The 23,382-nt window shown below is 35.6% G+C and overlaps 1 long non-coding RNA gene across 3 annotated transcripts; it reads right to left on the reverse strand.

Moving 5' to 3' along the window:
* Positions 1-2,369: 2,369 nt before the first annotated feature.
* LOC137630139 (uncharacterized) lies at positions 2,370-17,951 on the reverse strand. 3 transcript variants are annotated; one of them, XR_011041671.1, is made up of 4 exons: positions 17,870-17,951; positions 6,283-6,489; positions 5,111-5,262; positions 2,370-2,559 (listed from the first exon to the last, which is right to left on the reverse strand). It is a non-coding gene; the product is annotated as an uncharacterized lncRNA (long non-coding RNA). The 3 variants fall into 3 exon arrangements; XR_011041673.1 differs by lacking the exon at positions 17,870-17,951 and adding an exon at positions 13,946-14,159; XR_011041672.1 differs by lacking the exon at positions 17,870-17,951 and adding an exon at positions 11,437-11,507.
* Between the last annotated feature and the right edge of the window lie 5,431 nt (positions 17,952-23,382).

Below are 23,382 nucleotides of genomic sequence, written 5' to 3' on the forward strand. Positions count from 1 at the left end.
TTGGTGTGTTTGCAAAGGAAACTAAATTTGGGAGGTCGTGTATGTTATGGGAAGTCTTGTATGTTATATAATTTGCCGCATTTCTCGTCTGTCACGTCTCTGTTGTCAGGGGGGAAAAAGCTAGTGTTCGATTCACTTGTCTTCAATAACATTAGTAATATTAGTCCCCAGAGTTATATTAGAAATTGCCGCAACTCTTCATTCACTATAGACTGCACCACCATAAATTTAGAACAAGCTCTTGCATTGACAGCCCATAAAAAAGCATCACTATCTCAATAAGCCCTCACATCGCAACGGCTGAAAAGTTGTTGTTTATAAAACTATAAAGTTTAAAGTTGCCTCACGTGACCAATTAAACTTACATGCTTTAACTTTAAAGTAGAGGATTAAAAATGGTATATCATTGGCATTGGCAAGACAAGTAACTTCATACGTCAGATAATGACATCTCCCCAGTCTTCGCCCACCAATGAGCCCATACGAAAAACCCTATACTGAACTTTGCTCGCTGCTTCAAACATTCTGACGTCACCTGAAACAAAGTTCGCCCAGCAAAGCTAGGTCGTGTGGACGGAGCCCAAGACATCACGGCCAGACTGCTGTCTAAATTACTACCGAAACTTAAGCATGACCTAACATCCCAACTATGGGACCAACATTCATTGTATACATACTAAATGACGAGACTACGCCCAGGTAGTTATCCCACCTGTGAGTGGCTTCAGTTGTGATTTGCAAACAGTTTCATTCAAAGGCAAAGTCTCAAGCCATGGCAATCAGTAGGAAAGAAACAACCACTTGCTATGACCATTGAAATTGCCAAGCACGAAAGCAGCATTTCTAGCACTTATAATCTTAGCCCTAGTGGTAAGCAGATAATCTAAGTATCATCCAAGTATGGATTCCAATAGATGTTACGAATAAATGGCTATGCCTACCACAAACTTTTAAGACACGTATCTCATGACAAACTTACAAGAACTTTAGAACAAAGGAATAGAAACTTTCGTGAACTAGAGGGAGTTATAATTAGCAATTTTTCTCCAAACCTCAGGAAGATCTCTACTGAATTTTAAAGGCAATTTCACAAAATTAAAGCGAAAACTTTTCACCCTTCATAATGTTTAAGATCGAGGTCAAGCCAAGAAACCTTCGATCAAAGTGAAATATTTTAAAGGTGGAATATATTTGGAACACAGTATTAACACAATTTTTAAAGAATCCTCCGACTGAAATTTCTTACAATATAATTTAGACAAAAAGCTTTAACTGACTACGTTCTTAACTTTGAATTAATACCTTTCCAAAAACTAACAAAAAAAAAATTATAAAAAACTTGAGCTTTCAATATAAAACTGATAAACCAAATTTGTTAATTCCCTTGGGGCCCACTTAAACATTAATTTGGCTTGCACAGTGCTTATCCAAAGGAAAATTTAATTGTTGAAGAGTAATCAATCTTCAATTAACCACCTTGAACAAAGTTTAGAATCAGTCTTTCGTAGCCCAATTGCAATGAACAATAGCCATTATATTACACAGATACAAGAGTCTTAAATCCCATTCTAAAAATTGGTTTTATTACCTAAGTTTTTACAATGTTCTTTACCACACACCAAAAAATACTTTAAAAGCTCCGTATAAATACAAGCTTATGGGTATACTTTTCCCCGTGTCGAAGGCTTCACTTTGTGGTCCAACATTTATAAAATTTTTAGCACACAGTTTCATAGACATTATTGCTAAATGTACCCATAATTCCTAAGGCATAATGTGCGCTAAGTTTTAAATAATTTCTTAAAATTTATACCAAATTCCCATCAATCCAAAATGGTTTGTAGATTCTAAATCTATCTTGCCTAGATTTTAAAAGTAATATATCCTGCGACACTTCCAAGAAGTTCACTAAGCATTAAGGCTTTGTACGTTTACTCGCCTACCACTACTGTACTTAACATCACCTCATTATCATTCCGGATTATGTAGCATTACCTCATTTCCATTCTGGAGTATGCAACAAAATTAATAAAAAAAATCTTAATGTTCATTGCCTTGTAACCTATACAAATGCTCTTTTCCATTGGCAAAGGTCCTATAAATAAATTCTCAAATTTAACTACAACCGTTCAAATTTTTGTCTAGTTACCCTACATACTGTACAAGTAAACCCTATAGTTAAATAAGGGATCCAGAATTTTAACCATATAAAATAGTTAATGAATGTTAAAAGCATATACAGTCCTTCATAAAATCAGTCTTCATGTAAAAATATATATGGAAAACTTTCCTGGTTTGACAAGGGGATGGGGTAAGTAGCCCTTGATGCTTTGCCCTTGCGTAATACCTTGGTTTAACGAAAAGACCACTTGGCAATTCATTCAACTTTAATTATATTGTCTAGAAGTACAATAACAGGTCTAAAGGTTCGTTCACCTTAATATACAATATGTTCATCTCTTGACATTACTCCGAATAACACTTTTTTCAAAAGATCTTCTAACAGCTGTTTCCTTTCCAACAGTTCTTCCATAAATCCATCCACCTTATCGAGAGCACCTAGAATGGAATAATTTAGCTGCTTAGATAGTCAGGATCCAATTTAAAAAAAAATACAATACTGCGTATTTAGATAAACTCATTCACTAACATGATTAGTTTGATGAAAAAAAGAAAAATCACCCAGTTTTTTTTTTTTTTTTTTTTTTTTTTTTTACACATTTCCCATGCAATTTAGTTCTGAAACTAGAATTGGCATAGCCTTTCGAGTTAAAAAAAAAAACAAAGTTCTAAAGCAAGCTAGATTTTTATAACATTTTTCTAATGGTATTTTCAGTCCTATCCAAATTATTGGCTGAAACTGACAACTTAAAATATAAATACTAACAGAAAAGTTACATCAATACTTTTCCTCATTGCTACTCTTTACCCTAATTAACATATTTCTTCAAAGAATGCTGTGTTAGTAAGATTGTGTTAACTTATAGCAACATTTTACGGCCGTTTAAATTAAAATTCATACTACGATGGTGTATGCTTATAATTGAAAGCTAGTTTGAACAAAGATAAGCAATAATTAAATTCTTTATTAACTATAGTTTTATACTGAAGTGCACAATTTACAGTGACCATAAGAAGCTTCAGTCCAAAAAAAGTGAATTTTGGTCTATTGCATTTACAATGAATTAAAGTTGAATGAAGCCAAGTCAAATCTGGGAATAGGAGTCTAAAAAATCTAAAGATTAATGCATTTCGTAATGCTAATCACCATACAAACTTTACCCCTATCTGAATAAGAAAACTAACAAACACTTAGAAGCTTTCACGATTAAGCAAACTACCATTGTTGACTATTTTAGGTTTATTCATTTCATACTGATATCTATTACAGCCATTAAAAACTAACCAAGATTTTTTCTAACTATACAAACCACAGCCCTTCCTATTACAAAAAAAAAATTTATATAAGCTACGAGCCTAGAACAAATTGGTTTATGAAAGACAACGGTAATTAATGCAAGGATGGATTCATGAATCTGCACAATTTTGTGGGAACGCTGACCCAGTGGGGTTACTCAACGCGAGTAACCCCAGGGGGAAAACTTTTATATGAAAAAAGTTGAAAGATTGGACTATTTATGATAGTGACAGAGCGAAAGTTGGGCTTGGGGGCTACGGCAATCTGAAAAAACTAATGGGATTGGGAGGCAATTTAATTGTGTTCTTGTGCCACCGAGGGAGAACCTCGTTTAAGAATATTTGAGGATGAACAGCAAAATGGAGATCCAAAAGGTTAAGATATGATGGCAACCAAGGGCTTGACGAGCACTTACTACCTTCGGAAAATGTTAAACTCACAGCTAAGAAATTGGAGGAATGAAAAGATTTAAAACTTAAGATTGGGGACGAAGGAAAATGCTGCTACGTGGTCAGACTCTCCCTTAAGTTATAATCAAAGCTTAAGAGAATAATGTATAAATTTTTTCAAGTTCTGGGTATTACAATGCCTCCCCCCCCCCAATATATCTCTTAAAAGGTTTATCCTGGGGTGAATGTGCCCTCCTTTTTAAGATAAAAAAAAAGACAATAGACTAAAATGGGATCTTGCCAGAGCTGAAAGAGGTTTTGGAGTCATGGTCTGAAGGGTCGAGTCTGCTGCAAGTAGTGTCTTACTGCAGTCACAGGTAAAGTCAGCCCTCAATATTCGTGGTTACAGCTTTACCGATTCGTCTATTCACGATACAGAAACTTATAACTAATTTTGCCCATGAGGCTGGGCAGGAGAGAAGCAGTCATAAGGGCTGCTTCTGATGGTACAATGGAAAAATACGGAGAGCTTTGCCTTAGATGGTGCAGGCCTTGCTAAAGTCTTTCCTTTGACAATGCCCACCAAACCTAATGATGGCCATAATGCCTTGTCTGCATTGTTGGTAATTAATATTTCAGCTTCACTACAAGGAGAAGGAATAGCTGCTTCTATAGGGAAGTTAAAACTAGCACACTGAGCTTAAAAAAAATTAAATAAATATCACAGTCCATCACCTTCCATTCAAAAGTGTGACAGAAGGATCACAAGCCAGAGTACCAGGGGGTGAACAAAGATGTTCAGCGGATTTCTTAAGCTTCAAGGAAGACTTTGAAGGCAAAGAATCTCATTTAGCCTTTTTCTTTAATTTCCTGCCATTAGGAGAACAGCAACAACATTATTCCTTGGGGGATAACTAAACAGCACTGCTAGCTGGGAACTCCAGGGCATACCTGCATACCTATTCTTTGATTTTTTTTTATATCAATAACAAACCAATCACTGTCAAAGTAAGAAAATAAAAACACGAAGTCCACATCTGTACGACTCTGTGGCTACTTGAACCAGCTAGAGGGCAGAGGTTCTTTGCTACTCGCTAGTAACCACAGACACCTAACCAAATTTTAACACCCATATTTCAGATTTGCTGAAATCATAATTCTATCAAGGGACCAAGGTTGTATCCGTTATAGAACAATTCAATGTATTCAATATGCTACTTGCAAGTAATGCTCTGAAAGCAATCACTGACAAATGCTAAACCTGGGGTACCAACAAATAAAGAAAATGAAAAAGGAACAATACCTGGAAACTAGTAATTTCACTTCGCCCAACTCCTCTTGAACGGCTGATAGAGAAACAAAGTTTATCTTCCTTTGTTGGTTTCTCTTCTAACTTCTAGATGCCGAACTCTACCCTCGATTGAAAAGTAAAGTGGCTTTCTTTTCCTCTTGAGTCTGAAGTAAATAATTACATTTGTAGTATTATGATTTAATTCAAGAGATCAAGGGGAAAAAATAATATAGTCTTGTGGTGATTAATATAAACCGAAGAATTGACGAATCAAGTATGAAGGATATCCAACTGCACCTAATTTACGAATATCTTTAGAAAAGAATATATGAATTTCACACTTACAGGTGGCAACAACTATGACAATAGAACAAGCCCAACAGTACAGTATATCAAAGTTAAATGTCAGTTAGATGGTTATTTTCTTTTAAAACACAAACCAAGATAAAAATAACATACCATTTGGTAATTTCATGTCTTTTCTCAAATTTCCATTACCCATAATTCAGCAAAAATATTTAAAGTAGAAACTGTAGTAACTATGCCTACTTTAAATTTTTTCACTTCAAATGACATTTTGCTCCAGAATTTCCTTTTCCATCTCAACTCTTTCCAATTTGCAAAATGGCACCTGCTATTATAACATCTACCTTTTACCTCCGCCAACGAAGTTTGGAGGAGATTATGTTTTCATCTTTATTTTATGTTTCTGAACAACTTCCTGACTATAATTTTACAGAGTAGTGAAACTTTCAGAGATCAATGGTTACCTTAAGATGTGGAAGGTATTCAATTTTGAAAGTCCTAGGTCAAAGGTCAAGCTAAAGTTAGACCAAAAAAATATGCCTACGGTCTAAATTGAATCTGGGATAAGCAAGCTGTTTACGGGAAATGAGATGCCATGGCGGAGGTCTGCCCTCAGGAGTGCTTTTCTAGTTTTCTACGCAACTATCCATCTCCTCCCCCCTTTCATAAACCTAAACCTAAAAAAAAAAAAAATCTATAGCTCTGTCACTTCCCTATCCTCTTCAGTATACCATTAATTAATCAATATTTGGTTTCGACAAAAAACTAATGTACTCAAATCATCAATTTCATCGATCTAAAATAACTACCTTTTATCCTCAAAATCGGAAATAATTTTTACCTTATTTTTCATCCAACAAATTCACTCAAAATCTTACCTCATACCGTACAAGGACTGCACTTCACCCATGTTTCCAAGTGTCATGGTCAGGGTCTTCAAGGAAGGAGGCAGGGGTCTTGTTCATGGCCTCTATCTCACACCCGATTTGCTTTTCGATAGTTTCTAAAACTTAATTTCTTCCATTGTAGAGCTGGCTGCAGTGTACTTCTCTTGTAAAGCATCGTACTCTTTCTCCATGAGAGATCTGCAATAAAAGGCATCTTTGAAAGAAAACTTTTTTACACAGGTTTGTACTGTAAATATAAAGCACATAATGGAGATCAATCATAGACAAGTCATTCTCCATCCAACTTCCAGAGAACGTCAGAGATCCAACGTATCAGTAACAAGGTCAATGATTTATATCAGATAAAATTTAATATGGCACAATTCTGCACACGTGTCTCAACAGGGGTATAGTGAATTAGAGGAATTCAGAGGTATGAATATTATAAGATAGAGTATTGGCGTTATCTGGGGATATGTATGCCCATGTAGGTGTGTTCTAATGGCTTTAAAATCACAAAGATGAAGGAAAAGATCAAAGGTGAACATTAGAAAGACAGCTAATGCCTAGTAATAGAGAAGGGAATGAAGTAGACAGATTCCAATCTTTTTCCAACGTGACGTGTTGGGAAATAAATTTAAATTTTCCTTCTTAATCTATTTTTTAATTTATAAGGATGAAGTAAAACACATGTAAATAAGAGTGAAACTTTTGTAAATGAGGGAAACTTTTTATTTACATTTTATTGCCATTCACAACGAACAAACAAGCAAATGCATGTACTGTACACACCCAAGGGAAAATCAACAATATTAGCATTTTAACTTTCCTTTAATATAACAAGGCCAATTTATTTTTCTTTATTTTTTGTAATTAACTGTCTTCACGAAACTGCAACAGATTTGAATGCTACAGCAAGAATACCATAATAGTTATTCGTAATGATTCAAAAGGTCTACCTTAACAATTTGATATTGCCTATTTAGGACCCTACATTACCAAGCCAGCCACTATATGACAAAGTGCTGTCTAAGGCGGTTTGACAATTTTAGTTTATTTGTTAGTAAAATATGAACTAAGTACTTATAAAAGTCTAACGCTCTATATAAACCCTCAATTACTGTACATTACAGCAACTATTCAATATTTTTAATTATGTTACAAATGAAAACTGCTACACAATCTGTTTGCAGAGTTTTTAAGTAAATTTCGTTTAACAACTGACCCCATCCAGCCAACGAGGTTTAGACCCTCTGTAAACCTGATCCTTTAGCCTTCAGGACTTTACAAGGATTTTTTTTCTAAAATTCTAGGCTTACATTTGATACCATATAAGTTACGCCTGATTCGTAACTAATAGTCCCATATTTCCAATATTAATTGTACAACTTAAATAACTTTCTTTACCATGTGGTTTTTAAGCTTCTGGCCAATTGTGTCGATATCTTTCAACATCGGCGAATTTTTCATACATTTACAGTCTTACCCTTCGGTTCCATAACCCATTGGGACAGTTATATAAATCAGCTATTAAAGAACACAATTGGCATTATAGTAAAACATGGGGCAAGCTTTAATAAATTGGAGTATACTGCATAAAAAAAAAACTCTAGTTTCTTTCGAAAATGAACTTTATTTTCCTCGCAAATAAATCAATAGGATATACGGTTAATATGATACTTTCCTAGCGAAATAAATTCGTTAGAAATGGACAAGTGCATATAGGTCGTTTAAAATGCGAACTATCTTTCAACCAAGTCCATTACTTTCATCTGCGAGACTGATGTAGAGTTACGGCATTAACTACGTAGGCATTGCTTGCAGTCGCTTTTGCCAGCTTTTCTGTTATTGGTACGACTTTATCATTACTTGGCTTCAACGAATTAGGAACTTTCAAATACTTAGGCGTAAGTTCCCGGATGTTCTACAATGGCTACTTTTTTCACCCTTCCCTTCAATTTGAGTTAAACCACCATCATATGAAGTTTCGATGAGGTTACTTAGGTAAAATCTAATCCGAAATTTAGTGTAATTTCATCTATGTCGGCAATTAGGATGGAAATTCTATCCGTTCGGTGTACAGCTATTACTACCCATGTAAAAAAAAAAAAAAAAAAAAAAAAAAAAAAAAAAACACCGAATTAATGAGCCACGGGAATTGCGAGCACAGTTCAACGTTACCGCTTGCCAGTAAGGTAGGTTCTGGACGAACCGTAGTTTTTTTTTTTTTTTTAATTATTTTTTTTTTCTTTTTTAGTGAATTAACAAATTTAAAGTGATCAATATAAAGTACAAATATTAAGCCATATTCTCTCTGAGGCACAGTTTTTTCATCAATATAAGTTGGTGAAATGAAGCTTGTAAAAAAAAAAAAAAAAAAAAAAAACAAGTGTACGAATCGTCCACAGGACGGTAAGGACAATCCGTACAGGTATACGAGGCCTCAAACAAAACATTCACGAATAAAAAAAAATTAAACCAATTTGTAATTTGCCATTAGTTTCCATTAAAATAAGACTGTTTATAATCATTCTGTTTATTTTCAATGATTAGCGAACAATTAGTTAACCATGTTGAAATAGAGAATGCGATTTAATTTTCATCTTGCTTTATTACACAAAAAGTTGAGAAAATTAGTTGCATTATGTGCTTTGCCTTATAAAGCTTAGAAGGCTTATAACGAAAATAAGTTCATTCATGCGTTGTTTGTTCCAGTTCTCTAATGGCGGGACAGAGGTGTGTAACTGTTTTCTCCTTCACTCTTTAGACGTTAACTAGCTTAAAATAATATATGTGTTCTCTTGAGCTTTTGAACGGTACATCCACATGTACGGTTCGTCCAGAACTTACCCATGCAAAGCTTGCAGTTTTTCTTTTTCTGCGAGCAAAGCAAGCGCACGGAGGAGCAAGAAGCATTAGAAGGACGAAGTAAATCCAAGATAATTATGATACTGTACTTTTAATTTTCAGCCACTTACATGAGCCATATATTTTCCCACCTGGTTAACTAGTGTTTATTTTGCATTTCTAACTATTATTGCACCAATTACTCTATGAGAATGTCCCCACCCCAAAAAATAGACCTGTTTCCCACTGGGATCCAAAAACTGACGAACGGGTGGTTTGCCCCAATAATCATGGTCATCATACATATACCAAAGGCACTTCCCCCAATTTTGGGGGGTAGCCGACAACAACAAGAAACAAAACAAAAAGGGGACCTCTACTCTCTACGTTCCTCCAGCCTAACCAGGGACTCAGCCGAGTTCAGCTGGTACTGCTAGGGTGCCACAGCCCAACCTCCCACATTTCCACCACAGAGGAAGCTTCATACTGCTGAGTCCCCTACTGCTGCTACCTCCGCGGTCATCTAAGGCACCGGAGGAAGCAGCAGGGCCTACCGGAACTGCGTCACAATCGCTCGCCATTCATTCCTATTTCTAGCACGCTCTCTTGCCTCTCTCACATCTATCCTCCTATCACCCAGAGCTTTCTTCACACCATCCATCCACCCAAACCTTGGCCTTCCTCTTGTACTTCTCCCATCAACTCTTGCATTCATCACCTTCTTTAGCAGACAGCCATTTTCCATTCTCTCAACATGGCCAAACCACCTCAACACATTCATATCCACTCTAGCCGCTAACTCATTTCTTACACCCGTTCTCACCCTCACCACTTCGTTCCTAACCCTATCTACTCGAGATACACCAGCCATACTCCTCAGACACTTCATCTCAAACACATTCAATTTCTGTCTCCATCACTTTCATTCCCCACAACTCCAATCCATACATCACAGTCGGTACAATCACTTTCTCATATAGAACTCTCTTTACATTCATGCCCAATCCTCTATTTTTTACTACTCCCTTAACTGCCCCCAACACTTTGCAACCTTCATTCACTCTCTGACGTACATCTGCTTCCACTCCACCATTTGCTGCAACAACAGACCCAAAGTACTTAAACTGATCCACCTCCTCAAGTAACTCTCCATTCAACATGACATTCAACCTTGCACCACCTTCCCTTCTCGTACATCTCATAACCTTACTCTTACCCACATTAACTCTCAACTTCCTTCTCTCACACACCCTTCCAAATTCTGTCACTAGTCTGTCAAGCTTCTCTTCTGTGTCTGCTACCAGTACAGTATCATCCGCAAACAACAACTGATTTACCTCCCATTCATGATCATTCTCGCCTAACAGTTTTAATCCTCGTCCAAGCACTCTAGCATTCACCTCTCTCACCACTCCATCAACATACAAGTCAAACAACCAGGGCGACATCACACATCCCTGTCTTAGCCCCACTCTCACCGGAAACCAATCACTCACCTCCTTTCCTATTCTAACACATGCTTTACTACCTGTGTCATAAATCCATAAAACACAAGAGAGTAAGGAAAATATATGGTCCATGTATTTGGCTAGAAATTATAGTATATTTACCAAATATACCCTAATATATCCAATGGTAACGAGGGACACCTAGGGGAAACTATTTTAAGGGAGGAAGATTTACTGGCGAATCAATAAATAATGGTAAATCTAACCTTTTTTTTATACATTACTCGCTGGGACACAAAAAAAAAAAAAAAAAAAAAAAAAAAAAAAAGCTACGGTAATGGGGGACACCTAGTGGGAACTAAGGATTAATCCCTGGCCACGGGTTGTGACCCCAGAACTAGGTTAAGTGGGTTAGGTTCTGTACCCTTTTAAAATATGTTGGAATAATCACATTTAGTCCTGTTTTCTTGCACCCTAAATCCCAGGTACCCACCCGTGTCCTTCGGGAAAGGGGGGGGGGGGGTGTAAATAACGGTAGAACTGCTTATTTGCAGTTTAAACTATGGACATTAGCTGAAGCCACATTTACTAAAGTAATAGTTTATGGGGTATGTACAATAGCAGGCACCTGAATGCATTATGATGTCTAAGAATACAGCATTACCAAACTCCCCCTCCCCATTATGTAAGTAGGTAAGGACACTGCTTGAAGGCTAGGGGGGGGGGGGGGTTAAGTTGGTCTATATCCATTTTTAATCAACGCATGAGGAACGGGCCGTTGATAAACAAAGGCCCCAACTTTATTTTTCACTAAAGAAAATACTCCAGATGAGTTTAAGAAAAGCCTTACCTGCAAAATACGAAACACTACACTGACAATATGTTCCAAGAAAAATACAATGGGTCGTGGTACTGATTCACCGAAATAATTGAGACACCGTTTTCTAAATGGAGTTTGGGAAACAAGGAGTCTTATGAACAGTAACGTTACTTCACAGTTAAGACTGACATCTCTTGGTGAGATGAGCAACTACAACAAAAATTAAAGGAGTGAACGAAACAGAAAATGTAGGAAATATATTGATATCTAGCATAAATGAATACTTAGATGCTATAATAATAATAATAATAAATAATTATTATTATTATTATTATTACTTCCTAGGCTACAACCTTATTTGGAAAAGCAGGATGCTATAAGCCCAGGGGCTCCAACAGGGAAAATAGCCCTGTGAGGAAAGGAAACTTAAGGAAAAATTAAATATTTCAAGAAGAGTAACATTAAATTAAATATCTCCTATATAAACTATAATAGGTCAAAGGTCAAGCTAAAGTTAGACAAAAAAAAATATGCCTACGGTCTAAATTGAATCTGGGATAAGCAAGCTACTTACGGGAAATATGCTGCCGTGGCGGAGGTCTGCCCTCAGGAGTGCTTTTCTAGTTTTCTACGCAACTATCCATCTCCTCCCCCTTTCGTAAACCTAAATAAAAAAAATCTATAGCTGTCACTTCCCTATCCTCTTGAGTATTATGATACTATACTTATAATTTTCAGCCTCTTACATGAACCATATATTTTCCCTCCTGGTTAACTAGTGTTTATTTTGCATTTCTAACTATTATTGCAGCAAATTACTTTTTATGGGAATGTCACCACCCCAAAAAATAGACCTGTTTCCCACTGGGATCCAAAAGCTGATGAACGGGTGGTTTGTCCCAATAATCATGGTCATAAATGCATAAAACACAAGATATAGTGAAAATATATGGTCCATTTATTTGGCTAGAAATTATAGTATATTTACCAAATATACCCTAATATATCCAATGGTAACGAGGGACACATAGGGGAAACTATTTTAAGGGGGGAAAATTTACTGGCGAATCAATAAATATTGGTAAATCTAGCCTTTTCTTTATACATATTCGCTGGGACGCGTAGAAGACCTATAAATTGCAAACAAAAGAAAAAAAAAAAAAGGGAGATCATGCGCTACGGTAATGGGGGACACCTAGTGGGAACTAAGGATTAACCCCAGGCCATGGGTTATGACCCCAGAACTAGGTTAAGTGGGTTAGGTTCTGTACCCTTTTAAAATCTCAAGGGTTGGAATAATCAAATTTAGTCCTGTTTTCTCTCACCCTAAATCCCAGGTAACAACCCGTGTCCTTCGGGAAAGGGGAGGGGGGGGGGGTTAAATAACTGTAGAACTGCTTATTTGCAGTTGAAATTATGGACATTAGTTGAAGCCACATTTACTAAAGTAATAGTTTATGGGGTATGTACAATAGCGGGCACCTGTATGCATTATTATGTCTAAGAATACATCATTAGCAAACGCCCCCCTCCCCCTTAGGTAAGTAGGTAAGGACACTGCTTGAAGGTTAGGGGGGGGGGGGAGATTTTAAGTTAGTCTATATCCATTTTTAATAAACTCGTGAGGAACGGGCCGTTGATAAACAAAGGCCCCAAGTTTATTTTTCACTAAAGAAAATACTTCAGGATGAGTTTAAGAAAAGTCTTACCTGCAAAATACAAAACACTACAACTACACTGACACAATATGTTCCAAGAAAAATACATTGGGTCGTGATACTGAATGGCCGAAAAAATTGACACACCGTTTTCTAAATGGATTTTGGGAAACAAGGAGTCTCTAGGAACAGTAACTTTACCTCACAGTTAAGACTGACATCTCTTGGTGAGATGAGCAACTACAACAAAAATTAAAGGAGTGAACGAAACAGGAAATGTAGGAAATATATTGATATCTAGCATAAATGAATACTTAGATGCTATAATAATAATAATAATATTATTATTATTATTACTTCATAGGCTACAACCTTATTTGGAAAAGCAGGATGCTATAAGCCCAGGGGCTCCAACAGGGAAAATAGCCCTGTGAGGAAAGGAAACTTAAGGAAAAATTAAATATTTAAAGAAGAGTAACATTAAATTAGATATCTCCTATATAAACTATAAAAGGTCAAAGGTCAAGCTAAAGTTAGACCAAACAAATATGCCTAAGGTCTAAATTGAATCTGGGATAAGCAAGCTGCTTACAGGAAATATGCTGCCGTGGCGGAGGTCTGCCCTCAGGAGTGCTTTTCTAGTTTCCTAGGCAACTATCCATCTCCTCCCCCCTTTCGTAAACCTAAACCTAAAAAAATCTATGGCTCTGTCACTTCCCTATCCTCTTGAGTATACCATTAATTAATCAATATTTGGTTTCGACAAAAACGCTAATTTACTCAAATCATCAATTTCATCGATCTAAAATTACCTTTTATCCTCAAAATCGGGAATATTTTTTACCTTATTTTTCATACAACAAATTAACTCAAAATCTTACCTCATACCGTATAAGGACTGCACTTCACCCATGCTTCCAAGTGTCATGGTCAGGGTCAGGGTCTTCAAGGAAGGAGGCAGGGGTCTTGTTCATGGCCTCGATCTCACACCCGATTTGCTTTACAAGAGTTTCTAAAACTTTAATTTCTTCCATTGTAGAGCTGGCTGCAGTGTACTTCTCTTGTAAAGCATCGTACTCTCTTTCTCCAAAAGATATCTGCAATAAAAGGCATCTTTGAAAGAAAACCGATTTTTTTTTTCACACAGGATTGTACAGTAAATATAAAGCACATGATGAAGTTCAATCATAGACAAGTCATTCTCCATCCAATTTCCAGGAGAATGTCAGATCCATCGTATCAGTAACAAGGTCAACGATTTATATCTGGTAAAATGTAGTATGGCACATCTCTGCATACGTGTCCAACAGGGGTGTAGTGAAGAGGACATTAATTCAAGAGGTATGAATCGATTATTAGATAAAGTATTATTGCTATCTGGGGATATGTATGCACATGTAGGTGTGTTCTGATGGCTTTAAAAGCACACAGATGAAGGAAAAGATTAAAGGTTTACATTAGAAAGACAGCTAATGCCTAGTAATAGAGAAGGGAATGAAGTAGACAGTTTCCAATCTTTTTCCAACGTGACGTGTTGGGGAATAAATTTAAATTTTCCTAATTAGTTTATTTTTAATTTATAAGGAAGTAAAACTTATGTAAATAAGAGTGAAACTTTTGTAAATAGTAGGGAAACTTTATTTACATTTCATTGCCATTCACAACAAACAAACAAGCAAATGCATGTACTGTACACACCCATGTGAAAATCAACAACATTAGCATTTTAACTAGCCTATAATATAACACGGCCTATTTATTTTCTTTTTTTTTGTAATAACAGCCTTCAAAAAAACTGCAGCAGATTTGAATGCTACAGGAAAAAAGACCATAAAAGTTATCCTTAATGATTAGAGAGGTCTACCTCAAACAATTTGATATTACCTATCTAGGACCCTACATTACCAAGCCAGCCACTCCATGACAAAGTGCTGTCTAAGGCGGTTTGACAGTTTTAGTTTATTTGTTAGTAAAATATGAACTAAGTACTTATAAAAGTCTAACGCTCTATATAAACCCTCAATTATTGTACATTACAGCAACTATTTAATATGTTTGATTGTGTTACAAAAGAAAACAGCTACACAATCTGTTTGCAGAGTTTTTAAGTAAATTTTGTTTAACAACGGACCCCAATCAGCCAACAAGGTTTTGACCCTCTGTACACCTGATCCTTTGGCCTTCAGGACTTTACAGGGATTTTTTTCTAAAACTTCTAGACCTTACATTTGATACCATATAAGTTATGCCCGATTCTTAAATAATAGTCCCATATTTCCAATATTAATTGTACAACTTAAATAACTTTCTTTACCATGTGGTTTTTAAGCTTCTGGCCAATTGTTTCGATATCTATCTAAACATCGGCGGATTTTTCATACATTTAAGAGTCTTACCCTTCGGTTCCATAGCCCATTGGGACAGTTATATAAATCAGCTATTAATGAACACACAATTGATATTATAGTAAAACATGGGGCAAGCTTTAATAAATCGGAGTATACTGTATATAAAAAAAGACCAGTTTCTTTCGAAAATTAACTATTTCCCTCGAAAATAAATCAACAGGATATACGGTTAATATATGATACTTTACTAGCGAAATAAATTCGTAAGAAACTGACAAGTGCATATAGGTCGTTTAAAATGCGAACTATCTATCAACCAAGTCCTCTGCGAGACTGATGTAGAGTTACGGCTTTAACTACGTAGGCATTGCTTGCAGTCGCTTTGGCCAGTTTTTCTGTTATTTGTAGGACTTTATCATAACTTTGCTTCAATGAATTATTAACTTTCAAATACTTAGGCACAAGTTCTCGGATGTTCTACAATGGCCATTTTTTTCACCCTTCCCTTCAATTTGAGTTAAACCACCATCATATGAAGTCTCGATGAGGTTACTTAGGTAAAATCTAATCCGAAATTTAGTGTAATTTCATCTAAGTCGGCAATTGGGATGGAAATGCTATCCGTTCGGTGTACAGCTATTACTACCCATGTAAAAAAAAAAAAAAAAAAAAAAAAAAAAAACATTAATGAGCCACAGGAATTGCGGAGAAAAAAACATTAATGAGCCACAGGAATTGCGAGCACAGTTCAACGTTACCGCTTGCCAGTAAGGTAGGTTCTGGATGAACCGTAGTTTTTTTTTTTATTTTTTTTTTCAAAAATTCATAATTCTTTTTTTTTAGTGAATTAACAAATTTAAAGTGATCACTATAAAGTACAATCATTGCGCCATATTCTCTCTGAGGCACAGTTTTTTCATCAATATAAATTGGTGAAATGAAGCTTGGGGAAAAAAAAACCGAAGTGTACGGATCGTCCACAGGACGTTAAGGACAATCCGTACAGGTATACGAGGCCTCAAACAAAACATTTAAGAATAAAAAAAGATTAAACCAATTTGTAATTTGCCACCAGTTTCAATTAGAATAAGACGCTGTTTATTTTAAATGATTTGCGAACAATTAGTTAACCATGTTGAAATAGAGAATCCGATTTAATTTTCATCTTGCTTTATTACACAAAAAGTTGAGAAATTGTGGTGTTGCATTATGTGCTTTGCCTTATAAAGCTTAGAAGGCTTAGAACTAAAATGGTTCATTCATGCGCTGTTGGTTCCAGTTCTCTAATGGCGGGACAGAGCTGTGTAACAGTTTTCTCCTTCACTCTTTAGACGTTAACTAGCTTAAAATAATATATGTGTTCTCTTGAGCTTTTGAACGGTACATCCACATGTACGGTTCGTCCAGAACTTACCCATGCAAAGCTTGCAGTTTTTCTTTTTCTGCGAGCAAAGCAAGCGCACGGATGAGCAAGAAGCATTAGAAGGACGAAGTGAATCCTAGATAATTATGATATACTTTTAATTTTCAGCCACTTACATGAGCCATGTATTTTCCCACCTGGTTAACTAGTGTTTATTTTGCATTTCTAACTATTATTGCAGCAAATTACTTATGGGAATGTCCCCACCCCCCAAAAAATAGACCCGTTTCCCACTGGGATCCAAAAACTGATGAACGGGTGGTTTGCCCCAATAATCATGGTCATAAATGCATAAAACAAGATAAGAGTAGGAATATATGGTTCATGAATTTGGCTAAAAATTAGAATATTAAACAAATATACCCTAATATATCCTATGGTAATGCGGGACACCTAGTGGGAACTGGGGTTTTAAGGGGGGAAGACTTACTGGCGAATCAATAAATAATGGTAAATCTAACCTTTTCTTTATACATTATTCGCTGGGACGCATAAAAAAAAAGGTATGCTACGGTAATGGGGAACAACTACGGATTAACCCCTGGCCAGGGGTTGTGACCCCAGAACTAGGTAGAGTGGGTTTGTTAGGTTCTCTACCCTTTTAAAATCTCAAGTATTGGAATAATCACATTTAGTCCTGTTTTCTCGCACCCTAAATCCCCGGTTCCCACTAATGTCCTTCGGGAAGGGCGGGGGGGGGAGGGGTAAATAACGGTAGAACTGCTTATTTGCAGTTAAAATTATGGTCAAAATAGTTGGAGCCACAATTACTAAAGTAATAGTTTATGGAGTATGTATAATAGCGGGCATCTGTATGCATTATTATGTCTAGGAATACGAATTAGCAACCCCCCCCCCTTACATAAGTAGGTAAGGACACGGCTTGAAGGTTAGGTGAAGGAGGAGGGGAGTGTTATGTTAGTCGATATCCATTTTTAATCAACGCATGAGGAACTGGCCGTTGATAAACAAACGCCCCAAGTTTATTTTTCACTAAAGAAAATACTTCAGGATGAGTTTAAGAAAATCCTTACCTGCAAAATACGAAACACTACACTGACACAATATGTTCCAAGAAAAATACAATTGGTCGTAGTACTGAGTGACCGAAATAATTGAGACACCGTTTTCTAAATGGAGTTTGGGAAACAAGGAGTCTCTAGGAACAGTAAGGTTACTTCACAGTTAAGACTGACATCTCTTGGTGAGATGAGCAACTACAACAAAAATTAAAGGGCTGAACGAAACAGAAAATGTAAGAAATATATTGATATCTAGCATAAATGAATACTTAGATGCTATAATAATAATAATAATAATAATAATAATAATAATAATAATAATAATAATAATTATTATCATTATTATTATTACTTGCTAGGCTACAACCTTATTTGGAAAAACAGGATGCTATATGCCCAGGGGCTCCAATAGGGAAAATAGCCCAGTGAGGAAAGGAAACTTAAGGAAAAATGAAATATTTCAAGAAGAGTAACATTAAATTAAATATCTCCTATATGAACTATAAAAACTTTAACAAAACAAGAGGAAGAGAAATAAGAGAGAATAGTGTGCCCGAGTGTACCCTCAACCAAGAGAACTCTAACCCAAGAGAGTGGAAGACCATGGTACAGAGGCTATGGCACTACCCAAGACTAGAGAACAATGGTTTGATTTTGGAGTGTCCTTCTCCTAGAAGAGCTGCTTACCATAACCAAGAGTCTCTTCTAAATATTCGTCTATCTTTATGAGGAAAGAAAAGAGCATGTTGAGAGAGAGAGAGAGAGAGAGAGAGAGAGAGAGAGAGAGAGAGAGAGAGAGAGAGAGAGAGAGAGAGAGAGAGAGAGAGAGGGGCGGGGGATGATGAGGATTATCATTACTGCAAGCTAAGCTCCTACCCTAGTCAAAAAAAAAAAAACAAGATGTTATAAGCGCAAGGGCTGCAAAATGAAAAATAGCCCAGTGAGGAAAGAAAACGAGGAAATTAATAAACTACAAGAGAAGTAATGAGCAATTACAGTAAAATATTTCAAGAATAGTAACAACATTAAAATAAATCCCTCATATATAAACTAAAAAAAAAAAAAAAAAAAAAAAAAACAAGAGGAAGAGAATTAAGAGAACTGTGCTGATTTGGTACGCAATCTCAAAGTCGTATTTTTGCTTAACGGGGAAGCAAGAACCATTAGATTTTATATATATATATATATATATATATATATATATATATATATATATATATATATATATATATATATATATATATATATATATATATATATATATATACCGAGAATAATTATCTAGGAAATGATAATCAATCATTGATGTTAGCATGCGCAGCTCAACATTACCGCTTACCAGTACACATACGGAGATTGATGTTTTTAAAGAGAAGTCATATTGAAGCAAGAATCATTAGATTTTCTATTATTTTTTTTTTTACCTATTTAAAATATTGAGATCGCATACCAAAGCAAAAGAATAATTCCTGAGATCACATACCTTAACAGCTTCAAGACAGTGGAAGACCATGGTACAGAGGTTATGGCACTAACCAAGGCTAGAAAACAATGGTTTGATTTTGAGGTGTCCTAGAAGAGCTGCTTAAAGTCTCTTCTACCCTTACCAAGAGGAAAGTAGCCACTGAGCAATCACAGTACAGTAGTTAACCCCTTAAGCGAAGAAGAATTGTTTAGTAATCCCAGTGTTGTCAGATGTATGAGGACATAAAACAATGTGGGAGAAAGAATAGGCCAGACTATTCGGTATATTTATGGGCATAGGAAATATTAGTCGTAACCAGAAAGGGATCCGTACTGTCTGGCCAGTCAAAGGATCCAATAACACTAGCGGTAGTATCTCAACAAGTGGCTATTGCCCTGGCAAATCTAGACTATATATATATATATATATATATATATATATATATATATATATATATATATATATATATATATATATATATATATATATATATATATATATATATATATATATATATATATATATATATATATATATATATATATATATATATATATATATATATATATATATATATATATATATATATATATATATATATATAGCACTCAGTTTATTGCACATTGATTTAGATCAAGTAACCTACCTTCCCTCAACCCAAATAGCCTTCACCTATTGAAGATCCTGATGCACATTACAAAATTACAAAGACATTACTTCTCAGTATGTCGCCAATTCTCCATTACCATTTCCCTTTTCACTTTATCCTTTTAGAAAACTGGATATTTTGAGAAATATGTAGAAACAGAAAATAAAGGATACTAATCAAGAAAATACTCTTGAGAATTGGTGTCAAAGTTACCTGGGTAGCTATAATTTAGACGAAAGAAAGACAAATATGACGAATCCATTAAATGAGATGGGGTTTTTGGACAGTCAACCACTTCATTCCTGGCACAATTTGTCTTTCTTATTCTTTATTCACCGTAATTATGTTAACTTCTTTGGTACCTCACCTATGACTGTACAAATAATAGCTGTGCTTACTTTACTTTAAGAGATGCTTTCCAGGTCCTGTTACACAAGGAAACTTTACACACTACATGACTTACAGTTTATCGTACAGTATGTATATACACTCATAGTTTTTTAGCGTATCACACAGTATATTGCGTGTTTATTGTCAAATTCACATTATCAAGCACTTAGAGAACAAAACAGTCTTCAATTTCCTTTGGAATGTCTTATTAACTTCAATCCTTTGGATGTCCAGTGGGAGGTTGTACAGTAATGGGGTCGCTTACTTGAAAGCACTAGAACCTATAGTATTATTGTTATTATTATTATTACTTGCTAAGTTACAACACTTGTTGGATGAGGTTTTTATCTATATAGATTTACAATGTTACTGGATCAATAAAAAAATATACATTGGATAGAAATCGTGGGTCCTCTTCTCTTAGTTAATGCTCGATATTTTAGAGTTCAGTGGTTTTACCCCACTATGTACTGTGTATCATAGAAAACGTAAAATAAAGTTGTTATAGAAAACAAATTTTTTTATGGTATCCTTGCAAATATATCAACCCAAGATGAAACCTATAAATTTACACCACCAGTTCTAGTGCATATTTTAATGAAATTTTAATTGGTGACTAGATGTGTATTGTTTAATATGGAAATACCACAGATCTAATGCCAGTATATAAAGTTAGGGGATCTGGAGTAAACGCTTTAAGAGCTTTAAGTGAGCTTTGAATGCAATATATAATTTCCACCATCACAATTGCAACTGCAAATATTCAAGATTTTATGATTAAAGGCCACTCATGAATGGCAGAGGCAAGGGATAGTGAGAATGCCCTAACAGGACATTGCGCCCATGTCACCTCTCCACATAAGCTAGGGTAATATCGTTAGTGTGAAGTAGTGTTCATTATTTCATGTAGGTATTTGTAAAAACATTTATTGTATTTACATATTCAATGATACAAAGATGTACATTATTAATAATCCAAATAAAGTACTGTAATAGAGAAGAAAACCCTATGAAGTGTAAGAGAGTACACCAGTTAGTTTTTTTTTCTCTATTATTAATTGATCGCTAAATCTTTCAATTTCCTTTTGAATGTCTTAATAACTTCAATCCTTTGGATGTCCTTCCTCATTGCTATACAACAAGCTCCCACTGGACATCCAAAGGATTGAAGTTATTAAGACATTCAAAAGGAAATTGAAGACTGTGTTGTTCTTTAAGTGCTTGATAATGGCTGGTGATGACTCAGCAGTTCGACCTATGGACTTCCCCCAAATTCCCCATCGTTAGCTCATAAGGATGTCGAGGTTGCAGACACTACTACCTGAAACTATAGATTTTGAGTGTGATTCGATCTCCTATCCAGCGGAATCGCTAAGCAAGGTCGTTTCCAATGGGCCACCACAACTGCATGTCCAAACCCTACTACAAAAATTATAGCTATCTTTATCCTTAAAGAAATGTATTTATTACAGGTTGAATTACAGGGAAATTTATCATGAATAATGTTTCAAAAATTAAAAAAGAATATTTCAATCTATAACTTTGGGGTATAATCTTCATAAAATTAATAAAAAAGTAGAATTGAACTTTGCTTTTCTTCTCGAAATTTTTAAAACTTTCATCCTCTCCAATGCCTATTAACCCAAAGACCCTCGGTTAGGTTTCACTAGACGTCTCTAACGAATTTTCATATCAACAATTCTCCATTCATCATCTACTTCACGCTTCAGTCCTTAGACACGTAGGTCTGGGTCTTCTAACTCATCTAGTTCTTTGTGGAGCCCAGTTAAAATTTTGATAAACTAATCTCTTTTAGAGAGTGCAAAACACATGCCTGAACCATCTCCATCTAGCACTCGCCATGATCTCATCCATATGGCATTATACATTATAGGAAATATTGATGTGTGCATCAGAAGAATAAGATATATATAGTACATGCAGGACATATTAACTTTAAATGGGACATTCCTTAACCTCACAAAAATTTTAAAAATACAATAACGTTTAAAATATTAATGAATTGTCTTGTATCTATCAAATGAATGAAAATAAATACAGTACAGTACATGGTCTGACTTTAGATTATCATGAACTAAATAAAATGATAATGAAGCCTTTATAACTAAGTAGAGAAGGGCTCTCATTAAAGCGTAGACCTATGATATGGCAGTTTATTTCTCGACATTATTATTATTATTATCATTAAATGTTAAGCTACAACCCTAGTTGGAAAAGCAGGATGCTATAAGCCCAGGGGCCCCAACAGGGAAAATAGCCCAGTGAGGAAAGGAAACATGGAAAAATAGAATATTTTAAGAATAGTAACAACATTGAAATAAATATTTCCTATGTAAACTATAAAAAACTTGAACAAAACAAAATTAAGAGAAACTAGATAGAACAGTGTGCTCTAGTGTACCCACAAGCAAGAGAACTCTAACCCAAGACAGTGGAAGACCATGGTACAGAGGCTATGGCACTACCCCACACTAGAGAACAATGGTTTGAATTTTGAAGTGTCCTTCTCCTAGAAGAGCTGCTTACCATAGCTAAGAGTCTCTTCTACCCTTACCAAAAGGAAAGTAGCCACTGAACAAGTACATGGAAGTAGTTAACCCCTTGGGTGAAGAAGAATTGTTTGGTAATCTCAGTGTTGTCAGGTGTATGAAGTCAGAAGAGAATCTGTAAAGAATAGGCCAGACTATTCGGTGTATGTGTGGGCAAAGGGAAAGTGAACCGTAACCAGAGAAGGATCCAATGTAGTACTGTCTGGCCAGTCAAAGGACTCCATAACTCTCTAGCGGTAGTATCTCAACGGGCGGCTGGTGCCCTGGCCAACCTACTACCACCAAGGACTTCCAAAATTTATTCACTTCCACATTTCAACATAACAATTAATCCCTGAAAGTATCACTGCTCTATGAGTAAAATAATAGCCATGAGGTTCACCACACATAAACAACTTTTAGCTCGACCTTGATCTTTGACCTAGGACTCTTAAAATTGAATCACTTCCAT

The sequence above is a fragment of the Palaemon carinicauda genome, chromosome 38, assembly GCF_036898095.1.
Source record: "Palaemon carinicauda isolate YSFRI2023 chromosome 38, ASM3689809v2, whole genome shotgun sequence".
Taxonomy (NCBI): domain Eukaryota; kingdom Metazoa; phylum Arthropoda; class Malacostraca; order Decapoda; family Palaemonidae; genus Palaemon; species Palaemon carinicauda.